General features: G+C 35.9%; 1 protein-coding gene across 1 annotated transcript in view; it reads right to left on the reverse strand.

The window, feature by feature from the left end:
- meis3 (myeloid ecotropic viral integration site 3) overlaps positions 1 to 10,000 on the reverse strand; it is a 59,388-nt gene that overhangs the window by 48,407 nt on the left and 981 nt on the right. The gene's annotated exons all lie outside the window — the stretch shown is intronic.

Consider the following 10,000-nt stretch of genomic DNA (forward strand, 5'->3'; position numbering starts at 1 on the left):
GTCTTTTTTGTTGCCGATAGCAATTGTATGACATTTTTTTTAATGTCTCCGGATATTGTATTTGATGCTTTTTAATGCCATTTGAGGCCTTAAATTTAAAAAAAATCCCATTTAATGCTTTTTAATGACCTGCGGAAACCCTGGGCTGGTTCTAAAACAAGACCGATGGCTTCAGTCTTAACTTACAGGAAGTGGATCTTGCCTTCTGATGCAGCCACTTTGTTTTGAATGAAATTGTCAGCATAATTACAAATAAAAATTCCATCCATACATCCATCCATTTTTTTTTTATTTTTTTTTTTCCCCATCCATTTTCTACCGTTCCCAAAATTCAAATGCAAGAAATTCAGTTACATAAATTCAGTGTCCAAAAAAAAGCACAAATTGATCTCCATAATCTCCACTTTAAAACACTTTTTTTTGGTGTAACAGACAAAGAAAACAAATAAATGCTGGGGGGGAAAAATGACTTATTGAGTCAGCTATATTACCTTGTTAGCGTTTGCTTTTTATCCATGCCTCAGTGAATTGAGCCCACGTGGACATATTAGTGCTGCTTGTGCACGCAGCATCAATAATAAACCCTGGTGTGTTGTTTAGTTCCAACGGGAAACAACTCTCAGGTTTCAAAACCTGCTGTAACTGCCTCACCGAGGTCTGCTATCACACCCTTTAATGTGATGATTCAGACACCCGTGGTGGACACACACACACACACACACACACACACACACACACGGTTCCAGAGCCAAGCCTCCCCTTAGCAGCACTTGCACACAAAGCATCATCAATAAACATGTGGCAGCCCACCTCTGCTAGTGTTAGCGAGCTGATTGGCGCTCCACTGCAGCTTCTCAGGTCAGCAGATCTGCTCCTGCTTGCCTTTCTGCAGGATTAAAAGGGACTCCTGTCGCAGTCCCGCAGGGCCACCGGGATCACAACAACACCGACAGGCGGCGGCTACAGCGGACGCATTCTTCTATACGACAGCGTTATTTTCAACACGCCATAAAAGTTATGATCCACTCGGTGTAGTTTAGGTCCGTGATGGACGGCCACAAGGGTTATGATTTACCACATCGGTGTGTGACTTTTCACACTGAAGTGCTTCTCAGTTACTTTCTGTTATGGAAGAAAATATTTTGCGCTCCCTCCAATGCGACTATAAATAGTATAGTTTGTCTATAAAATTGTTATAAGTACACCTCTGCATAACATTGTATCTTTATTAACATTCCTCGTCACAGTGAAACCAAGTGCAACCTACGCTTTGTCGTATTCTACCCCCCCACTCAAACCAATGCAATAAACAGCGTGAACAAACAATTTATGCTATTAATGATTATCCTCATACTGCATATGGTGTTGCTGCTACTAGAACCTTCATTTCCTTGAGGGAACATATCTAAGGCAGTGTTTTTCAACCACTGTGCCGTGAGATATTGTCTGGTGTGCCGTGGGAAATTATGCCTACCGTATTTTTCGGACTATAAGTCGCAGTTTTTTTCATAGTTTGGCCGGGGGTGTGACTTATACTCAGGAGCGACTTATGTGTGAAATTATTAACACATTACCGTAAAATATCAAATAATATTATTCAGCTCATTCACGTAAGAGACTAGACGTATAAGATTTCATGGGATTTAGCGATTAGGAGTGACAGATTGTATAGCATGTTCTATATGTTATAGTTATTTGAAGGACTCTTACCATAATATGTTACGTTAACATACCAGTTGGTTATTTATGCCTCATATAACGTACACTTATTCAGCCTGTTGTTCACTATTCTTTATTTATTTTAAATTGCCTTTCAAATGTCTATTCTTGGTGTTGGGTTTTATCAAATAAATTTCCCCAAAAAATGCGACTTATAGATGTTTTTTCCCTTCTTTATTATGCATTTTCGGCCGGTGCGACTTATACTCCGGAGCGACTTATACTCCGAAAAATACGGTAATTGGTCCAAAAAATATATTTTGCAAATTAATCATTATAATCCGCAAATAATGTGCCGTTGCTTAGTGTCTGTGCTGTGTAGAACTCAGCAGGGTAACCACGTAATACTCCATGTCAGTAGGTGGAAGCAGGTAGTTAATTGCTTTGTAAAAGTCGGAATGTGTCGGGTGAGACGAGGATGGTTTGTTGCGATCCCAATATGCAGGCCACAGCGGGAGACAGCGTGCAGGTAAAAAGGTATGTAATGCTTAAACCAAAAATGAACGACAGGAAAAGGCAATGGCTATGCAAAACGAAATTAAAACTGAACTGGCTACAAAGTAAACAGAAACAGAATGCTGGACGACAGCAAAAACTTACGGCGTCCACAGAGTACATCCGTACATGACATAACAATCAACATTGTCCACACAAAGAAGGATAGCAACAACGTAAATAGCTTTGCTTGCTAACACAAAGCAGGTGCGCGGAATAGCGCTCAAAAGAAGACATGAAACTGCTACAGGAAAACACCAACAAAACAGGAAGGGCCACCAAAATAACAAGAACTAAAGCACTACACACAGGAAAACACCAACAAACTCAAAATAAGGCACGACGACTGGTGGAGTTTCCTTTTTTAACCTTTTCTGCTGGTGGTGTGCCGCCGGGTTTTTATGAAAAAAAATGTGCCTTGCCTCAAAAAAAGTTGAAAGGGGACTGACACGTTTCTATTCAACCTAGTCCAGGGGTTTTAAACTCATGAATCCCACTACAAAGAACAATAACGACAACTACATGAGGCAATTCCTGAAGGAATTGCGTGTGAATGCTCCAATGCTGACGTTGAACTGAAATCCTGGAATTGTTTTATAATTGTTGAAGTAGAGCACATCATTCTTGAACAGGCTGAATATTTTGAAGTTGGAACAGTTTGAATCAGATGAAAAATGTGCGAGTTGTGGAACTTTGAAAAACATCCCATTCTTTTCAATGGAAAATTTCTCCAAAATTTGGGAATTTCGGGAAAAGCGGGAATTTTTTTTTGAAAATGGTAAAAAAAAAACTTGAACGTTGTGAATGAGTTGGAATGGCTGGTGTTGGAATTTTTCAAATCGGTCGAGAAATGTTGAAATAGTAACATTTTTAATTGAGAAATGATATTGAGGAATTTTGGGGAAACCGGGAATTTTTCCAGTTCGAAAAACAACTTTTGTACAACAAACTTTTTTGTCCTGATTAAGAGGAATGTTTGGACAGTGGAACGGTTGAAGTGGGTTGATAAATGTGGAAGGAGTAGTCGCCAGAAAAAAAGGTCAAAAAAAGGTTAGAAAAAACGGGAATTCCTGGAATTTTTTTGAACTTGGAAAAATTATAGTTTAAATGTCCAAGATGAGTGGAATGTGTTGAAGGTGGAATAGTTTGAATCGGTTGAAAAATGTGGAAATACATGTAAAAAATGGCCAATTCATTTTCAATAGGAAAAATGTCCCGGAAAACCTGGAGTTCTGGGAAATCTGGGAGGTTTTGGAATTTGTCAAGGGAATGCCCACGATTCCCGAATTGGCTGAACTGTTTGAAGTTGGAACGGTTTAAAACGGATGAAAAATGTGGAAGGTAGAGCACGCCAAAATTTGGAGAACAATAATAATAAATAGATGAATTTTGTTGTAGAAAACCATATGTGTGAATGTTTTGGAACATTCACACAATAACACAGTAGACACACAACAACAAAGAGCAACTTCCTGTAAGCAAGCTACACTATGAAAACAAAGAGTCAGATTTTACAATCAAAAAACTGGCAGCTCGATCGCCAGAATCTTACCATAAAAATAGAAGTGGTACTGTTTTTCCATTTTCCGTAATGCAGTCTGTAAAAACAACAATTGTAGATTTTACGGAAATCAAAACTTAGTCGCCGAAATTTCACCATAAAAATTACAGTGGTGACGTTTTTCCATTTACAGTAATGTATTGTAAAAACAATGATTGTAGTAGGGCTGCAACAACTAATCCATTAAATCGAATATAAAAATAGTTGGCGATTAATTTAGTCATCGGCTCGTTGGATCTATGCTATGCGCATGCGCAGAGGCCATTTTTTTTTTTTTTATAAACCTTTATTTATAAACTGCAACATGTACAAACAGCTGAGAAACAATAATTAAAATAAGTATGGTGCCAGTATGCTGTTTTTTTCCAATTAAATACTGGAAAGGATAGAAATGTAGTTTGTCTCTTTTATCCGATTATCAATCGATTAATCGAAGTAATAATCGACAGATTCATCGATTATCAAATTAATCGTTAGTTGCAGCCCTGGATTGTAGATTTTATAGTAAAAAAAACTGGCAGCTCAGTGCCCAGAATTTTACCATGAAAATATCACGAGTGTCCTTTTTTTCATTTACAGTATTGCACTGTAAAAACAAATGTAGATTTTACGGTGTAAAAAATAAAAATAAAACTGGAGTTACTAGTAGAAAGAGTTTACAAATTTGCAGCATTAAAAACGTGATTTTGAAGGAAATACTTCACAAATATCAACATCTTAACACATTTGAACATAAATCCCCTTCACTTGTGTTTTTACAGCCAGTTTACATAACAGCTACCATCATTATACTGAGCGTACATTTGTTTTGAAATGACACTTGAACCTGAACACAGGGCGTAGTGTCTGTTCGCAAACTAGCAACTAGCGCTAATAGCAATACGTTTCTAAAACTCAAATTTCACATGGCTATTGCTGTATTTTCATACAAACATGACATTGCTATCACTGTCATCGATCCTTCTATGAACGTACACAACAGTTTAAGCTAACTAAAATCACGTTGACATGTATGACTTAAGTGTTATTATGACAATGACAATAAAAGGAATTCATTGATTGATTGAATTGATAACTTGTGTATCTTCAGCTGCTAGCTAACAGTAATGTCCTGTTGTCATGAAATCATTTAACAACTAATTAACAGTTTGGAAGACTTTTTAATTTCAATAATTCAAGTAAATGACTACGATCTGACATCAAGAAGTACTACATACACTCATTTTCTATTATTTTTAGAGATGTCCGATAATGGCTTTTTTGCCGATATCCGATATTCCGATATGGTCCAACTCTTAATTACTGATTCCGATATCAACCGATACCGATATACAGTATACAGTCGTGGAATTAACACATTATTATGCCTAATTTTGTTGTGATGCCCCGCTGGATGCATTAAACAATGTAACAAGGTTTTCCAAAATAAATCAACTCAAGTTATGGAAAAAAATGCCATATTTATTATTGAAGTCACAAAGTACATTTTTTTAACATGCCTCAAAAACAGCAATGGAATTTGGGACATGCTCTCTCTGAGAGAGCATGAGGAGGTTGAGCTGGGCGCGGTTGGGGGGGGCGGGATTGAGGTAGAGGGTGGGGGGGGGGGGGTGTATATTGTAGCGTCCCGGAAGAGTTAGTGCTGCAAGGGGTTCTGGGTATTTGTCCTGTTGTGTTTATGTTGTGTTACGGTGCGGATGTTCTCCCAAAATGTGTTTGTCATTCTTGTTTGGTGTGGGTTCACAGTGTGGCGCATATTTGTAACAGTGTTAAAGTTGTTTATACGGCCACCCTCAGTGTGACCTGTATGGCTGTTGACCAAGTATGCTTGCATTCACTTGTGTGTGTGAAAAGCCCTGTACTTCTCCTTACATCCGTGTACACAGCGGCGTTTTAAAAAGTCATACATTTTACTTTTTGAAACCGATACCGATAATTTGCGATATTACATTTTAAAGCATTTATCGACCTATAATATCGGACTGCCGAATATCCATCTGTAATTATTTTCCATAAGACGGATGTAAATGTAAAATGTTCTAATACAATGTTTAGGCCAGGGGTCGGGAACCTTTTTGGCTGAGAGAGCCATGAAAGTCAAATATTTTAAAATGTATTTACGTGAGAGCCATATATTTTTTAACACTGAATACAACTAAATGCGTGCATTTTTAAGTAAGACCAACATTTTTAGAGTATAATAAGTCTCTTATTCTTTTTAATAACATTGTTATTCTGAAGCTAACCAATAATAGATCAAATACTTACCATTAATGCGACTTCTTGAACAGGTGCGGTAGAAAACGGATGCATGGATTGAAATGCATGAGAATGTTTTATATTTTGTACGTTATTTTTGACACTGTGATTACCAGCGGAATTATTCATTACTTATCATGTTAAGCAATATCAGCTAAGATTTATCTGAGAGCCAGATGCAGTCATCAAAAGAGCCACATCTGGCTCTAGAGCCATAGGATCCCTACCCCTGGTTTAGGCGATCTAGGTTAGCATATGCATGCTATACATGTATGCTAACTTTTCCCCAATTGTTTTTACCCTCTTTGTAACGTTCTGATGTGAACAAAAAGTCCTTAACTGTATTTTTAGAACATATGAACCAGCCAAAAATTGTCCCAAGGAGGTACTTTGGACATCCCTATTTTGCATACTTTCCTTTTTCTTTTTTTTTTTTTTACTTTACTTTTGTTTTATTTGAATTTTTTGATTTCATGTTATGTGCTAATAAAGCTGTGGGCTGCAAATGGCAAGCGGGCCACACTTTGGACACGCCTGTTGTGCATATATTGACAATAACATCCAGCCTAAACCAGCTTACATAGGGATAGATGCAAAAAGAGTATTTTTGTGTTGATTTGTGTTCATATTTGTACAACAACACAGCATCCAATTCAGGTTTTGCTGATCAATAATGTTTTAAAACAGTCTAAAACTAACCCACGCAGATATGCTAAGACGCGAGACAATTGGTATTAACAATTTAACTTTCACGCTCTTTTTTTCCCCCATTTTTGCTGTATTTTCTTTTAGGTTTAAATGTGTTGTTAAATAAATAATAAAAACAATTAACTGTGGGCCGCAAATGGCAAGCGGGCCGTACTTTGGACACTCCTGTTTTGCAAATATTGACAATATTTATTATTAATTATGTGAGCTGTGTGCTTGGTATTTTTATGTATTTTATGTATTTTTATCTATTTATCTATGTTTGTATGTGTTATTATGAATTTGCACTAAATTAGTTTTGCTTACAATTTCGTTGTACAATGTACAATGACAATAAATATATATTCTATTCTATTCTAAACATCCAACCTAAACCAGCTAACATAGGGACAGATGCAATAAAAGTCTTTTTATGTGGATTTGTGTTTTTGTACAATAACACATTCAATAAGTGTTTTATTATATTTGCTGTTTCAAAACAGTCTGGAACCAACCAATGCAGGTATGCTAAGACGTTAGGTAATTACTAATTAGTATTAACATTTGAACTTTTTAACTATTTTTTCCATATTTTTGCTGTAATTTTTTGGGGTTTAATTGTGTTATTAGATACTGTGGTCCGCAAATGGCAAGCAGGTCACACTTTGGACACTCTTGTTTTGCGTATTTTGACGATAACAGACGCAAAAAAAAGTGTTATTGCGTTGATTTATGTTTATATTTGTACAACAACACAACATCCAATTCAGTTTTTTATTATCTTCACTGTTTTGAAACAGTCTAAAACCAACCCATGCAGATATGCTACGATGTTACATTAAGTAGGTAATTAGTATTAACATTTGAACTTTTTGACGTTTTCCCCATTTTTGCTGCAGTTTTTTGTTGTTGTTGTTGTTGTTTAATTGTGTTGTGGGGGTAAGTCGTGGGTCAAAAAAATAATTGGCCGTGGGCCACAAATGACAAGTGGGGCTGCATACTCTTTTACATACAGTATATCGGCAATAAAATCCAGCCTAACCAGCTAACATGAGGATAGACGCAAAAGAGAATGTTTTGTGTTGATTTGTGTTCATATTTGTACCACAACACAGCATTCAATAATGTTTTTGAATATCTTTATTGTTTTTAAAAACTCTAAAACCAGCTCATGCTGATATGATAAGATGTTACAGTAAGAAGATAATAGGTGTCAACATTTGAACGGTTTACTCTTTTTTCCCCATTTTTGCTGTAGTTTGTTTTTGTTGTTTAATTGTGTTGTTAGAATGTGTCATGGGTTAAAAAATTATTGGCCGTGGGCCATACTTTGGACACTGCTGTTTTACATACGGTACATCAACAATAACATCCAACCTAACCAAGCTGTTTTACATACGGTACATCAGCTAAAACAGGTTTTTGTTGATTTTTGTTAATATTTCTACAACAACACACCATCCAACTGTTTTAAAAAAAATGCTATTGTTTTTACAGAAAGGTCTAAAACCACCCCATGCAGATACGTTAAGACAGTAATTAGTGTCAACATTTGAACTTTTTGCTCATTTCTTCATCCTTTTTTACGGTTTTGTTTTGTTTAATTGTGTTGTTACAATGTGCTGTGGATTAAAAAACTACATTTGCAAGTGGGCCGCACTTTGGATAATCCTGTTTTACATATACCAACAATATCATCCAACCTAACCCAGATGTGACATAAGAACAGATGCAAAAAAAAGTGTTTTGTGTTAATACGTGTACAGAAGGTCCAATAAAACACGGGTGTGCAAACTTGTTTGCAGCAAGGATACAGAAAAATCAATAGATTTAGATATTTTGTATATTTTTTTATGTTTTAAAGAAGCTAAATCCAACCCATGCAGGTATTAGTAATCACGTTTTAAAAATGCTGTGTTACATTATGCCTTTTTGCACTTTTTTTCCATTTGTGCTGTTGATTTTGTTTGGTTTTTTGTTTTTGCTCAAATGTCTTTTTTTAGAATGTAAATAAAAATAGCATTCCACACTTTAGACACCTGTGCAATACTGACACTAACAGAGGGATGCTCATGTTCATAACATGTTTATGTTAGTGCAGAGGTGTAGAAATTAGGGATGTTTCTCACATTTTGGTTACCTTTAGTTGACACAAACAGATACATGTTTATTTGGGACAGTGCATATTAAAAAAGACCCAAGGATCATAATATGACTCATAATGCAAACTATAGAAGCCTGCCACAGGTGTCCATTATATTGAATTATACCTATTTTGTATTTCTGCACCGCCCCTTCAAGTTCGTCTGCAGGACCCCTGGAGGTCTCACTTTGGAGAAACCAATGCACTGTCCTAAACGGCTTATGAAATCGTTTCATATAGTCCCATGTGGCCACCGGGAACAGAAAGCACCTGCTCTGAGGCCCTGGTCTCTGGGACACCTTCTAGTTTTTTGGAGGCTGGCTATTAACACAATCGCCGCTATCGGATTGCGCGTCTCTATTTACGCACGGACCAGGATCAGGTTTCTGTGCGTCAAGACGATCAAAGCGCATTGTGAGAGATGACAAATTCCGCAGATTTTCCCCCCTTTTAAGTCCCGGAGCTGGTAAATAGGCTTCAAGTGGCAAGAACACCCTTTGTTACAACATGTAATTTTCTTTTTTTTTAATTAAAAAAAAATGCCTATAGAGTCATTCCACTTTTAAGTAACTTTCTTTTATATTCCACATTAAAAGACTATATTGTATGCACGTTTTAATAGTACAATCAAAACAAAGTTCTTGAATAAATGTAAAAGTGTATTTAACTCTATTTGAGACTTCTAAGATGTTTATTTATCATTAGAAATTACTCAACCATAACTATTTATTTGCATTATTTTATGATCTATGTTTTTATTTTAGTTGTAATATATTTATTAAGCACTATTATTGAAAAAGTTATTTTCCAACTCATTTGGTGATTTTTTTTCCCCAAACTATTGCACAAGTATAAAATAAAAATATATAGAACATGTATTAAATAGTAAAAAGTCGTTGACTTGGTTTTCATAAATTATTTTAAGTGCAAAAATGTTTTTAATTTAAAAAAAAAAAACAATAAGAAAAGCGCAGTATGTTTGAAACCACAAAATTTCCCAAATTTACATGACCATTATTTTGGATTTGAAATTTCTTGCAATGATTATCTTAAAATTCGGATGCAAATGCACAGTGTAAATATATATATATGTGTGTGTGTGTTTCTCTAATTGCACTGTGAGGTCTGAGCCTGCA

The sequence above is a fragment of the Nerophis lumbriciformis genome, linkage group LG30 (genome assembly GCF_033978685.3).
Source record: "Nerophis lumbriciformis linkage group LG30, RoL_Nlum_v2.1, whole genome shotgun sequence".
NCBI classification, from domain to species: Eukaryota; Metazoa; Chordata; class Actinopteri; order Syngnathiformes; family Syngnathidae; genus Nerophis; species Nerophis lumbriciformis.